This window comes from Rhipicephalus microplus, chromosome 4, assembly GCF_043290135.1.
Source record: "Rhipicephalus microplus isolate Deutch F79 chromosome 4, USDA_Rmic, whole genome shotgun sequence".
NCBI lineage: Eukaryota > Metazoa > Arthropoda > Arachnida > Ixodida > Ixodidae > Rhipicephalus > Rhipicephalus microplus.
In genome coordinates this window covers 241,539,514-241,554,862 of record NC_134703.1, presented here as the reverse complement: position 1 = coordinate 241,554,862, position 15,349 = coordinate 241,539,514, and positions in this window count along the sequence as shown.

The window sequence follows — 15,349 nt, the reverse complement described above, 5'->3', positions numbered from 1 at the left end:
AAAACCTGGCTAATTCATGGAAATTGGCGGCAGTCTGTGCCACCATCACAAAAATAAGCATTACCCTTGATCAATACTCAAAAAGTCACTCCTTCGACTGCAACTACAGTGAACAGCTAGAAGAGGCCTAAAAAAAGGCAATGCATAACTGTTTCTTCTTAGTGTACAAACAAAAGGATACACCGACCAAAATAACACAAAGTTTACTGATGTTTGGGCACCTGATAATGTTCTGAATGACAGCCATAAGAAAGGTACATGGTATTTAAGTATGACTAGGTGCGTGATGTAAGCACCAAAAGTATATGGTCAGCGTTCCATAAATCTTATTGAGTATATGTGCAGCTGTGTGAATGTGCAGGGATTCCAGGTGCTGGCATGATGCAAGCTTGTTTTCTTCGACCAGAACACGGTTGCTTGACCAGTCAATTTGAAAGCCTGTATATTCCGCATGTTCAGCGAGGGCATCCAAGGCCACCCATGGTTTGGTGACTTCATTTTGAACTGTTGTGTTGTTTAACTCATTCATTGAAATCACAGGTCTCATAGACTGACATGTTGTCACACTCGTGGCAGACTACAGTGTAAAGAAGACTACAGAAAGTTCGCTCAGCAGCTTATTCTTCCCATTGACTAAAGCATTCCTTAGCTTCCATGTTGGTACATGCACTATTTTGATGTATGTTCCTTCTACATATCACATATCATATCTGACTTTCCAAGCACAGCATTTCTCACATCGGTAAATTTGTGCATATTTGTCGTGGCCACAAATTCGGCTTGGCTTGAAGGCCTTTTAGTGTGGTGCTTATGTTAGAACTGCCATCACAAGAGGTTTGCTGGGCTATGTTTTGCCTTGTTTAATATTATTGCTATTATTATTATTATTATTGGCGGTGCAGCTGCAAACGTCCTCCGCTATGCACTTATTGCAGATATTTCAAGAGTAGCACACTCTCTTCTCATTTCATTTCCTTGAGATGGTGTTATTAAATCCATGAGTATTTTTTATCATTATGTTCATAGAAGAGTACGTAAATGAAGGTAGCATGAAAGTAACCAAAACACGCAACTTAGCTTCACAAAAAAAAGCCTACTGGCTTTTTCAGCTTGCCTTTGTTGTACATAGCCTGGTCACTCCTCACAACGGTGTTCATGCTGTCTGAGACGCATCTGGAAGCTAAGTTGCATGTTTTGGTTGCTGACAAGGAAGGCTTCTTTTCAACTCTAGATGGCTCTATGTATAATGATAAGGTGGCCACTGGTTTGAAAAAAAGCTGAATAAATCATTTTCTGAGCAACTGCAGCCAATCAATTTATGTGGATGGACATGCATCTTCACTTTCACATGCAAAGTCTGGTGTTCCCCAGGGATCAATCATGAGACCAGTTTTGTTTCTCATTTACATCAACGACATTGGACATGGTTTGTCATCTACTATCAAATTATTTTCATACAACTACATCATTTATAGAAAAATTGGCAGTACCCAAGCTAACGAGTCATTATAGTTGGACCCTAATAAACTCGCATTTTGTGTCACCATGGCAAATTAACACTTCCAAAACGAAGGCCATGACGTTTACAAGAGCACATAAAACAGAAATGAGTCAATATGAAATTCAAGCTCTCCCCATTGAAAAAGTAGCCGTATTTAAATATCTTGAAATTAATTTATCTTCTGACCTGCCTTAGAATAAGCGCATCGATATCATAACTAGTGAGGTGTCAAAAGCACTTGGATTTATTAAAAGAAACCTTTACTTGGTGAACTATACCTCTAAAATGCTAGCGTACACTACACTTGTCCGTTGAAAGATAGAATATGCATCCATCATCTGGAACCCACATCAATCATATCTCATCGATTAACTAGAATCAATACAAAATGAAGCAGCAGGATTTATCACCAAGTAGTATTCTCGCAACTGCAGCACTACAGATATTACACACTCACTTTCATTACCCCTTCTTGAAACACGCAGACTGTCGTTGCTGTTGTTGCATTTTCATAGATTTCATCGTAGTAAATCTGCCTTCGTAAAGCTTGCACAAACACACCTCATAATATTTTGAAACATATTGACAAGCAATTCAAAATACAGCCTTTTTTGGTACGCACAATTATGTATCAACACTCACATTACTTCGAAGCACACATCACTGGAACACACTGCCGGGCGACATCGCTTGATTCATTGATCATGCCGCCTTTGTAAACCAATTCAATATTTTCTTGGACATATGACTTACCTATCTGTGTGAGTTTGTAAGTGCATGTTTGTGCTTATTTTTACTCTTCTTTCATTGTAAATATATTTTCTCCATAAAAATGATAATAGTCTTGCTTGGGATACTCCAACGCAAAAATTTTGGTCTGTCTGTCAGCAAAAAGGCTCAAGTACGACCACATCCACAGCATCCACCAGTATTGCTCAAGTTTCTGCGTTCATACTTGTACGATTGTCAATAAAAAGCAAATATTGAGCATATTTGAGGCACAATATCAACATGTCAATATTGTGCACTGTGTTTATTTATACTAGAAAAGGTATAAATAAGTAATTCTATGCACTGCAGCTGACAAAGCGACGCTTCGCATGGAAAGGCGAGTCTCTTACGCTTTTCTAAGACGATACTGTGCTGCTACCTGTCTTGAAATCTACAAAGTATGCCCTCCAAGATCGCACGCATGCTGCGTGCTGCGTGCTCGCTATAACATAGGCCATCCTTTCGTTTTCTGAAATTACCGCCAGATGGCACTCATGTCTCACGCAACACCTTCAGGATCCCATTCACCAGTTTTCTCGTGCAAAACATCAAATAAATATTTCTGTCTATTCACTCTTTTCAGGCGAAATACAATAGTCTTTCGGCGACATTTTTGGTCAAATATGCAGATAGGGGGCAATTTTTTCATGGCAATTTTCTGTATATATATTTTTTTGCACTATAGCTGTGTCTCTCTTATTGAGTTTTCATTCCTGCCACAATTTTTTTTCCTTTTGCATCTTAGTCTATGGAACTGTATTTTACATTGTTTACCCCTATAATTTTATAATGGCAATGTTCTGATTTGCAAATTTATTGTATAACTGAAACCCCCTGCGTAATGCCTGAATGGGCCTTTAGGGTATATATTAATAAAAAAAAGTGTTGATGCACAAAGCGGGTGACTGAACGAATAAGCTTATGCCCTGTTACTAACGCTTAATCAGGAACATGTAGCGGCAAGTGTGAAAAAAGCAAAAAGGCAAAAACTATCAGTTTTTATTTCAGTGAAGATTCATGTTGCCACTAAGAACTGTTGTTTCAGGAAAAGACACTTGGTAAATAAATTTTTCAGAGTATATTCAAAGAAATTCGGAGCGTTTGAAGACTTGTGATCCGGTAAGAATTTCTAACTCAGAGTCTATCATCTTATCACTAAGTGAACAACCTTCTTTGTGCCGTAATGCATTCGGTATAGACGTAAAAGATTTATCTTATTGTTTGCCCCAATGTGAAGATTTGAAGTGTATAAAGCAGTGCATGAGAGAAGATAATGATGAGTTGTTGTTTCAGTGCCAGTGTGGCATCTCTATTGCATCGTTTTTAGAGCTCATGCAGCTCTAAACACAACGGCAGCTAAATGCTGCCGTTGTGTTTTGGAAGGGAAATAATTTTGTCCAAAAATCTGGTATCTGCATTGAATCATGAATATACCTGTAATTAGTTATATTTTTTGGGGTATGTAGACGGGCATTGGGTATGTAGACGGGCAGCTGCAAAAGCATTTGAATTGGTTATCATCACACGCTGTTTGATATGTCCATGACTTCTTATTTCTACTGGACAATAATAATTGCTCTTTACTGGTTGCTAATATAAAGAAAGATGTTAAGGAAAACGAAATGTCAGCGTTTCACTTTGGAGTTTCAAAAAATTGATGAGCTACAGTTTCTCGATTTAACACAGGCTTTCGTAAAAGATCACATATATAGCAATACCAACCTAGATTCATAAAGCTATTCTGGCCGCTCGAAACCACTCAAAACCATACCATACCACTCAAAACCATACAGGGAGCCATTGTGTCAACTTTGCTGGGTGCCGCTCTTCAGAAGTTACGCGAGCACCTTATGGCGCATGCATTTGATGCACAAGTTGCTCGCCTTGCAAATTCTGGCTTTCCGAATGACGTGATTTGCTCCTTGTCGGAAAAACTTATTTCAAAGATCGAGAAGTTTTATCATTGTGATTCTAGTGCACTAGAAATTAGCAAGAAAAAGAGGCAGGCAGTTATCCCATACATACACAGGATAGCACATGGTTTGAAAAATGTTGGTGCTCGTTATTGCATAACCATGTCATTCTCAGCATGTAATAAAGTGCATAATGTGTGTACTTTGGTGGATAGAGCATTGTGTCAGCAGCCAGGAAAAGGGAACAAATGCGTCTCCAGTCATGTCCACAGATATGCTCCTTGCACTACTGGCGTGGTTTATGGGATTCCACTGTCTTGCAGCTGCGAATATTTAGGTGAAATGGGGCATTACATAAACGTGTGCTTAAGAGAGCATGGGCTAATGCCATCACATGCTAAAATCACGTCTAATTTGGCAGCTCGTTGTAGGCCATGTGGATGTGTGCTCAGGGCTGGGCAGAGATGCCCGAAAAAGTATTCCGGAATGCAGATATCGAAATGTGTGGTTTGGAAGCATAAAATACAGATACTGAGATAAATTTGTAATTCATGTGACAGGATATTTCAGAGATACGTTTGCAAAAAGACAAAAAAGTATTCCAGAATACATATACTAAAATACTTTTGTCTATGCCGGGGATAGTTATACTCCATAAAAACATTTGTTATGTGCAGCATAATATTTAAAATGTGCAGCACATTTTTTATTTATTTATACATGTACCTACATCGCCCTTACGGGCATTATTGTAGGGGGGAGAACAAGCAAAAGAATACAGTACAGTCGATATACCGAAAAAGATGGTTGCGGATAAAAGGCTGTATCGTTTGAAAGAACATAGTCATAACAAAGTGAAACAACACTGTCATAAATAAGGCATCAAATTGCAAATACAAAGCAAAACGTTGAAAGAGAAGAGTGCTATTGGTAACATAGGGCAATAAAAACAAAAAAAAATAATTAGTACGGAACGTATCAGAAATACAGTAATGATTAGTTCAACAAAAAATTGTGCAAATTTTTAACAAAAGATAAGGGAGGCGCAGAGACAATTTCCTCTGGCAAGCCGTTCCACTCATGCGTGGTTCTTGGAAAAAAAGCGTATTTGAATGCGTTGATCCTGGAAGTGTATTCACGCAGTTTTAAAGAATGGTCAGTACGGGGTGACACATAGGTAGGTGGCTTTATATACTGATCCTTGTCGATGCCTGTTTTGTTCATGAATATGCTGTAAAATAGGGACAGTCGTAGGTATTTTCGCCGGTCAGCTAACAGAGGCCATTGCAATCCTGAACGAATGTCAGCTGATCTTATGGTAAAGTTATAATTGCTTGCCACAAAGCGTGCTGCGCGTGCCTGTACACGCTCCAGGGCTTCTATATTTGATTTTGTTGAGGGGTCCCAGGCACTGCAGGCATATTCTAATATGGGACGCACATTGGATATGTATAGTGTTTCTTTCAACTTAGTTGGTGCCTGTCTGAAATTGCGCCTCAAAAAATTTAGCACTCGACTAGCCTTTAATATTAAGTAATTAATATGAGCGTTCCAAGATAGGTTGGCAGAAAAAATGACCCCTAGATATTTATATTCTGTTTCAACCGGCAAGGTAGCCCCGGCCATGACGTAATTTGAAATCCGAGGCTGTTTTTTGTTCGTAAACCTCACCAATGTACACTTCGACAGATTTAGTGTCATTCTCCATGAATCACACCAAGAAACTATGGAGTTCAAGTCATTCTGCAATTGAACGGTGTCCGCTTCAGAGGTAATGTTACTGTAAATGCAGCAATCGTCAGCATACAATCGAACACGGCTAGAGAGATTGTCGGAGATATCATTTATAAAAATAAGAAAAAGCAGGGGCCCCAAAACTGACCCTTGTGGCACTCCTGACAATACACCGACGCTTGATGAGCACACACCGTCAAGAATCACGCACTGCTGTCTTTCTGAAAGATACGCCTCAATCCACATGAGAAGGGCATTAGGTATGCCTAGACAATGAAGCTTTTGCAACAACAACACATGTGACACGGAATCGAATGCCTTCTGGAAATCCAGAAATATACAGTCAACCTGAAGGCCTGAGTTAATAGAAGCTGCAATGTCGTGCGTGAACTCGACCAGTTGTGTATCGCACGAGAAACCCGCCCTGAAACCATGTTGCAATGGGGAAAAGAAGTTATTACTTTGAAGATGATTCATTAAGTTTGTGTAAATGATATGTTCGAGTGTCTTGCAGCATACGCTTGTCAGAGAAATGGGCCTGTAGTTACACTTTTTTGTTTTATCTCCGCTTTTATATACTGGGGTTACGTTGGCATTTTTCCAATCAGCCGGTAAAACGCATTGTTCAAGCGACGTTTTGTACATGAGAGTTAAAAAAGGGGCGATAGACACTGCGCAGTTTTTCAAGACGAAGTTGGATATACAGTCAGGACCAGGAGCAGAGTGAACATTTATTTTTTCCAACAAGAGCACGACACCGCGTTCGGCAATTTCTATGTCGTTCATTTGCGGGAGCGAGCCATCATTCTGGCATAGACTACATGTGTTAACTGGATGCGAGAACACAGACTGAAAGTATGTATTGAAACCCTGAGCTTTGGCTTCCGTGTTAGATTCGTAATTTATCCCATCCATGAGGTCAGGAATATTGGGTCTAGAATTACTTTTATTTTTCACGTATTTCCACACTTCCTTGGGGTTGGTTTTAAGTTTCTCGCCTAGATCACAAAGGTACATTTCTTGTGCTCTGCGCATAGCTTTTGTCACCACTTTGCCTATCTCTTTCATTTTTGAAAGCAACGCAGGATCAGGCACTTGGCAATACTTTCGATACAATCGATTCTTTCTATTTATCTTTGATCGGAGTTCCCTACTGAGCCATGGTTTATCATTGCGTCGCCTGGCCGAAATGATACACGAAGGAATGAAAGTTTGGGTCAAGGACATTATCTTTGTTTTGAAGAAATTCCACTGCGCATTCATGTCTAACGATGAACTATGCGATTGGAACTCAGGAAAAAATGCATCCAGTTCACGCGACAGTGATGGGTAGTCACCTTTTTCATATGAGAACACTTTGCGGGGTGCCTGAGCGCGGCGGTTTTTAGCACTACAAGACATTTTAGTGACAACAACTTCATGGTCGCTGATACCAGGGACTGTGACAACAGAGGATACAAGAGCCGGTTCACATTGAAACTTGCAAATGAAATTCACTTATTATATTTTCACCATTCTCCGAGTGTCATTAAGGCATTACAAAGGATGCTCACACTGCACATAATTGTTAATAACCACATATTTACAGATATCAGTTGCAATAAAAAACTATGCCATATGAGAGCATCAGTCACACACATTGTACACTGAAATTCGGAACTCGACAGCAACATTATTAGTTATGCTAGAAGGAGCATAGTTCAAGCGAAGTGCTGGAACCATAAACAAACGAACTTCCAGTTGAAGGTTTAGTGTTTTCTAGAATCATCTTAGAAAAGGCAGAAAGAATTAAGAACGGACAAAACAAGGAATGCGAAAGGAAACTCAAAAAGACCTCTTTCGAATCGCTGTTTGGCCATGCTGGCGTTTTTCAGAAATGCTCTGCAGAAAGAAGTATCGTAGATGGCACACGGCACCTAATTCTCTTTGGGTGGTTTGTGGCTTCCGCAATAAGCTCCAGTTTTCAAATGGGCACTGCAAAAGAAAAGTAAAAAAAAACGAGAAAAACAAACACTACTCGTTCAATCGGCATGAGGAAATACATTTAAAAAATGGCGCCCGTTGTGCAGTATACAATACTCCTCACAATAAAAATATCTGTGCTGGAATTCAATATAGCAGTATAACATAGTTGTCACGCTGAAGCAGGCCATTATTCAAACACATCATGGGATGCGGGTAGCAAAGCAACTAGCTCGCTTTCAAGAAGGTAGGAGTCAGTTTCGCCCTCAGCAGAAATGTAGAAATGGTGGGTGCATATCTTGCCGTGGACTGCCAAGGTCACAGCAGAAATTTTTTTCCCCATTGTCAACACGTCTCAGCTCGTTTACGAAAAAAAAAAGTAACAAGATACCCGTGTCCTGAATAGTATCGCGATACATGCGATACACCGTAAAAGTATTTCACTACTGAGATACAAATACATTTTTTAAAAGTGCCTCGATACAGCAATACAGACACTCAAAAGTATCTCTTAAATACTATTGTGATACTACCCAGCCCTGTGTGTGCCCCACTTGTAGAAAACAAATATCAAATATTGACATGTTGATTAGTGCATGTGTGAAGTAGCCGAAGCATTTTCATTAGGTCTAACAACAAGTGCATAAGTATTTCATGTGACACTCGTCTAGATGAAGAACATAAGGTCTTAGAGAAGACATGAATCATTCTGTGTTGTAACACATGTGTACATGTGCATAGTTTTTATGAGTCAATATTTTCTATATAAGTTCTTTCCTTTTCCAAATAAATTTCAGTTGTGAAATCAGTGCTGTGACCCTCGCTGACTGATTCTAACCCGTTCCTTTGTAAAATATTCTACGGTGAACACTCACCAATTTGCCTAACTCACGATTCTGCATCTTTTATTTACCTATGGAATCGGGGAAGCAGTTGCGGTCTGACAGATTCCTTTTTTCCACCCCATATTCAAACATCAGCGCTTCAAACGCTACCGCAGCTTTTATTGCAGGTGTCTGAGTACTTTCATTGTGCTCCACGTGTCAGAACCCAGAGAAATAAAACACCAACAAGCATGTGTGCATTGTGTAAAAAAAAAGAGAGTGAAAAAAAGGATAAAGTAAATTTTGCTCTAGAGTTTCGTTGTTGCGACATTGTTGTTAGTTATTGTCAAGACAAGGTCGCATAAAATACGTAAGTACTCCTTTTTGCTGAAAAGTATATTTTAGACATGTACGGGGATGCAAATCATTAGTAAATACAGCAGTCTAGATCAAAATAATATAATCCAATCCTAAATGGCCTGCAGGCTATAGCCATTATAATGAACTAGAATGTGCTCCAGTTAGCGAACTGGCTGGGCTGTTGCATCCTTGTTTTATACGAATGCCACGAGATAGCGCCACCTTTACGTTTCCTAGCAGCATTGGCTGCACTGTTGGACTATCGCAGGCTCCTTCAAACTTGCAGCTGCAGTTGATTTTATTTGTGTGGTTGTGTTCTGGTTGTTCCGAAAACCAAACAGCCAACTTCCTCAGTGCCTGGGTCACAAGTTTTGTTTTGACCAGATACACATTTTTTCATATTTACCACATACGCTCACAACATTATGAGTGTGTGTGTAAAATGTGTTCATTTGTTTTATATGAGTGCCTCTTATTTTATTTTTTTACTGCTAAAGTGTTCTTTCCACCGCACATTTTCCAAGAAGACAATATGGTCTTGGAGTTTGCTTTTAATCTATGTGAAAAGCCTGGAAAAATCACTAAATTTGAAAAAAATTAAATTGATAAACACCCTGTTGTGGCTTTGCTGGCAAGTATGTTAGGAAACAGACACATCTGCAGTATGGAAGTGTGCAATGTCACAGTCATGTATTGTCAAGAAACGTCACATACCTACTCTTGAAATACTTTTCTGACCTTCCAAGTTTCAACAGATGTGTCAATGACACATCACTTCTTTCCTAGGATGAAATGCTTTCAAGCGTCCTATCAGGACTCCTGCCTGTGATGTTTTTCAGGTATTTAATATGAACTGACATGCCCTAATGCTTGCATACTTACACAACAATCTGTCAAATTTTCCATACACTCCTAACAGCCTGTAAATTCACTCCTAACAACACTCCCTTCACTCTTCTAGTATAGACCAAAAGGGTGATTATTTACAATACCATGCTTGTCGAACATTACTATCTATGAATCTTACAATCGTTTGATGAAAAAAATTAGGGGACCCTCAAGGTTTGAGTAGAACACAACAGTGATATCCTATCCCTAGTGCATACTCCAACCACCTAGTGCATACTTTTTGCAGGGTAACATTACTTGAAAAGTTTATACTGCAGATTATTACTACGTAATCAATGTTTAAAGTGGCTTGTGCTAGTAAGGGTTTCGCATATAGTTGCAGTCTGCGTAATGGATTTCTAAATGGTGGCTGTTACAAGCTGCCACTCTAGCGTCGCCAGCGCGAAGTCGGCGACGGGAATGACAGCAGGTTGGTTCGTTCCGTACGCAAGCAGAGACAGTGAAGAGATCAGAGACGTGGGAAAACAAAACAAACTTTAGTGATATTGCAGCACACGGGATCTAATACAACACTTCAATACGACTAACAACATACATTGACACTTGATACAACTAAAGAGATATATAACAGAAACAATAAATCAGCTTACGAGAGAGAACTATCACAAACTACACAAACTAACAACAATAGAACTACGGAGTAGAAAGTTCGAAGATATAAACAGGTGAAGGCATACGTGTGATGACCGGCAGCGTTGAGTCCCCGACGATCAGATGCGAGAAGTCGAAGAGAGTTCTGGCACGACTGCGATGTCGGCGGTGTTGCAACGCTGGTGGCTCCGGGAGGCTAGTGCTTGCAGGTGACTTCGAGCAGGTTGAGCTAACTCGAGGCGAAGTCCCGATGTCTACGTTGCAGACGTTAATATCGCGTCACAACTAGACGAACGGCTAAGTTTAGGTGGCCAGCCGATACAGAGCCACACTAAAAACTTCTAGAAGAGATGCTTGTTGATCTGTTTCTACACCATCTTGGTCAGCGACTAGTCTGCCTAGCAGGGCAAAATCCTGCGCTTAAATCCCCCTCGTGTCTCCTCGCTCTTCCTCGGGGACAAGAGACCTCTACCTGGGTCCAATCATGCGCGTTTAATTGAGGGGAAACTCCGCCCCAAAAATATTTTGACCCCACCCCTTTTTAATAGGGAGAGGGCCCGCAACTAGCGAGAGTGACAACCTGTCGGGTTGTTGTCATACGGCTTGGCCACCAGAGCGTTTCCCACACTTCTCTCCGTGGGAACGGTCAACCACTTAGCTCTCAGCCGGACGTCTTGTAGTCTAATCCTTGTACGGGGTATACCGCGGCCTTCTACGACCTTGCAGACGCCGCCACAGTTACAAAAGGATTAACCGTCGGCGGCGACGTTCTAAGGAGAGCACCCCATTTTGCACTTATCGGTTCCCTTTCATGTGCCGCCGTTTCTCACGGTCAGTCGGGGAGTACGGCACCCGTTAATTGCCGTGACGCGGTGTCGCCGAAAATAGCCGTCCGTCACAGTGGCTAAGCGAGCTTGTTGATACGTACACATAGTTACTTCGAAGAGCGCAGAGATGGGACACAGGATAGATAGACCACGCAATACAGGTACTGGGTAGTATGCTTTAAACCACAAGCAACTATGTGCATGAAATGTTTTTAAACTTGATATGCACCCAGTACGTGGTCCTAAGAGAATACTCCAGTAGCATTTGTGCCTTTTGTTTTTCGTGGCTGCTTTAAACAACGAAGTCATTATGATAATTACATGTTCTGATGGCCAGTGGCAATGTACATTTGTATCATGAAATACTGCGATATTACATATTGTATTGTGAAGCATGTATACTAGACGCGTGTATTTGTAAAGCATGAAAATTATTTTTGAGCAGGCACATGGCTTTGTGGTAGAATGCCTGCTTGCCACTCAAGCAGCTTGGCTTCTATTCTCACTCAGACCTAGAAGGTTTTATTTGTTATTCTTTTTATGTCCATGTTTTTATATAATAGACCAGATGTAAAGTGAGCATGGAGAATTTCATGCACCAAAAAAATGCCAACACTGCAGCTGTACAGGTGGAATCACACTTGTCCAGAGCAGCGGAGCGCATGGCTCTTGTTAGTGACGGCTTCTACGTCACCTTAGCTACATGCTTAAATTATCGCTTCACGCTTAAATCGCACAAAGGCCTAGCACGCCGTATGCCATGTTAGATATTCATACGGCGTCGGCATTAACATATTTCAGCAGAAAACAGCAACTGGAGCGGTCGGCTGGGTGTTTTAGACAAGTGTGAGTCAATCTCTAGAAATATTAAATGATTTAACACTCCAAATTTAATTTTGTTGTGTTCGATTCAACAGTCATGATTTGCAAAACTGTATATGTTTTAAAAGTTTACTAATGTTTTAAAATGTTAAGTACACCAAAATAAAAGAAAACTTGTGGAACAGTATGATACACAGCATCCGCCCTGGCACATTAAAAGAAGAAAGACTTGAGAAGTTGTGTAGCGCAGCTGGCTACTCAGCTCCAGGAATGTGCTTGTACCAATGAATACTTACCCTTTCTTTGTGGATTTCTAGGGCCTGATTATTTTCTACGGCCAATCAATTTTTTTAATGTACATTTCTTTTATGTCACTGGAAAGCTCGTAATTCAGAATGTCTAATCATGCATTGGCAACACAAAAAAGGCAATGAAACAGTTTTCACCAACCGTTGTTGCTGATGGAGTCTTATATGCAACACATGTTGAAAACAGTGGCCTACAGCTGTTCACTGCATTGGTACCAAATTCTGCCATGACAGAGTGCATGAGCAAAGTGCTGGAGAGATGGTGTTGCATGCACTGTGGTTCAATGCAGGTTTTTTGTTGCTGTGGAGGAAGCTCCACTGCTGAGCATCAATTTCTTAACCTTTTGATGGTTAATAGGATGAATGCATCCCACTTTTTCCTCAGTAAAACTTTCTCTACCACTTTACGTTGCCATCAGCACAATGCCTTCCAGTTGTGGTGTACCAGAAACATTAAGGAAACTGAGAAACTATATATTGCACATTTACAATGCATAGTATCAGTGATACGTTGTATTTAAAATCTTTTATTCTGTTAATATTTCTTTTTCAGCCAGTGTCATATTGCGTACCAGGTAGCTAAAGTTTCAAATTTATGGTATTTTTCTGTTCAGATTTTTAAAGAATTTAAGCATGCAACTATAGATTTTCTTTCTAAATTGCAAAAAATATATCTGCCTAAAATCATTGTGGAAGTGCACTCGAATGAAAAATGAAGCAGTTCCTTGCATAGCCTAACAACATAGCATACACGCATAACTGTTTTTTTCATGTTTGATGGATGCCACAAAACAGCACATTCTTTGATATTTTTATAATTATAAGGAGAGGCAATGAGACCAAAAGCTGTGGCTAAGACACTCTTGCTAAAATTTCGTGCCAAAGGAAAAATATGGCAAAATTGCTGCTTCATACAGCCAGGAAGCCAAAGAGAACACGAATTTTCAAGATCATCAAATCATGCAAGATATATGAGAAAAGCAAATATGTCACACCTGAATAGAGTTCACGAATATGATGCAGCATTTGTTAACACACTTACAGCATTCGGTGCATTGACACCACGTCAAAGTGGCTTGCCATGATTCATTACCACAATTTTAATTACTTGCGAAAATGCAGGCTTAACTGAGATGTTTGCCCTTATTCGTTGCAGATACAAGACAAGACATGCATAGACACAGCTTCGTCAAATGTGAATGAAAAGCAATATTCTCCTTTTTCTTTATTTTCATATGAATGCGTGCACTCATCTATGCCTGCTGTTTTCTCCTTGTTTTCGACGAGTTTCAATATTATCGCCACCTACCGACGAGACAGACACAAGCTGAAAGGGTACGTGTATGTGAAGACCTTGGGACCGAGCCGCTAGGCTCAATGCCACAAGAAGAGGCGCAGAATTGCGTAGAAAATCTGAAATTAAGGTTCACTGCAATTTTTCTTCCACAGTTTTAGAAGTGTTCCTCTGTACTGCTTCCATTGGGCCTTTTTGGGCAAGAAATTTGGCAGCAGAATTACAGCTTAGTGCCCTTATGAGACAATGTGACATGTGTTGCCCCATTTATTCAAAGATGCTTCATGAGTCGATGAGCCACATGCGTCCCACTTTTTTCTCATAAATTGATGCCCATATTTTAGTGAAGATTGTGTCACACTATTTTTAGGCATGAAGTTCTGCAAATTTCTGTTATTATGTGAAAAATATCGATGAATTCACGAAGGGTAAGTTAAATTGCATAATAAGCAAAATTTAGTCAAGAGTTCAACGGAATGCCGTCTGGTCAGGTAAAGGCATTGTTGAAAAAAAAAACAGGTCCCTGACCAATGTCAAACGAAACAATGACGTTTCAGGACCCGTACGGGTCTCTTGTTCACAATGGAATGACGGCTGAGCAACAGGTTCTTATGTAACGTTGAGCGCATGACACAAAGTCCCGGAGTACACGTGGTTTAGTGTGCCAGATGATCTATTGATTGTGTTACTTGTCGTCTGAATGATTAGTGATTCGAGGTTCAGTCTGGTTGTAAAATTCTTCTCCGTAGCTACGATGCGTGCGTTGTCCCAGCTTATCTCGTGGCCCGTGTTCTCGGCATGCTCTGCGAGTGCATTTGTCACTGTGTGGCCCTTGGCGACGTCATTCTTGTGTTGCATAAGACGTTTGCAGTAATTTCCACTCGTGCCAATGTACACCGATTCGCAATCGGCGCATGGTATCTTGTAGACCACACCAGGAAAGCGTTGCCGAGGGAGAGGATCCTTCACATTTAGCAACTCAGCCTTAAGCTTGCTTGCTGGAACATGCGCGATCTGTACACCACGTTTTCTGAATAGACGGGCTAGAGCTTCGCTTATATTTCAAATATAAGGAATCGATGCCCGCTTTTTTGTAGACGATGTGTTATGCATGGCCTGACTAGTTGACTGCAGTTTACGCATGACGGATTTAGTTGTTTTCCTAATAAAAATCTTGGGGTATCCATTCTTGATCAGGTCATCTTCAATGGTCCGGAGCTCCTCCTGCAGGCTTTCTTCATCGGAACAAATGCGAATCGCTCGTTGAACTAAAGACCGAATCACTGAGCGCTTGTGGGCTACCGGGTGGACTGACTCGTAGTCGAGGTATCTACCGGAGTGCGTTGGCTTTCGGTACACAGCGAAGGCGAGGCCTGTGGGAGTACGTTTTACAACTGCATCCAAGAAAGGGAGGCAACCGTCTTTTTCTTCTTCCACAGTGAACTTGATGGAAGTCTCGACGCCATTTAGGCAGTCAAGGAAAGATTGGACGTCTTTCTTCTTTATCACGCAGAAGCAGTCGTCGACGTATCT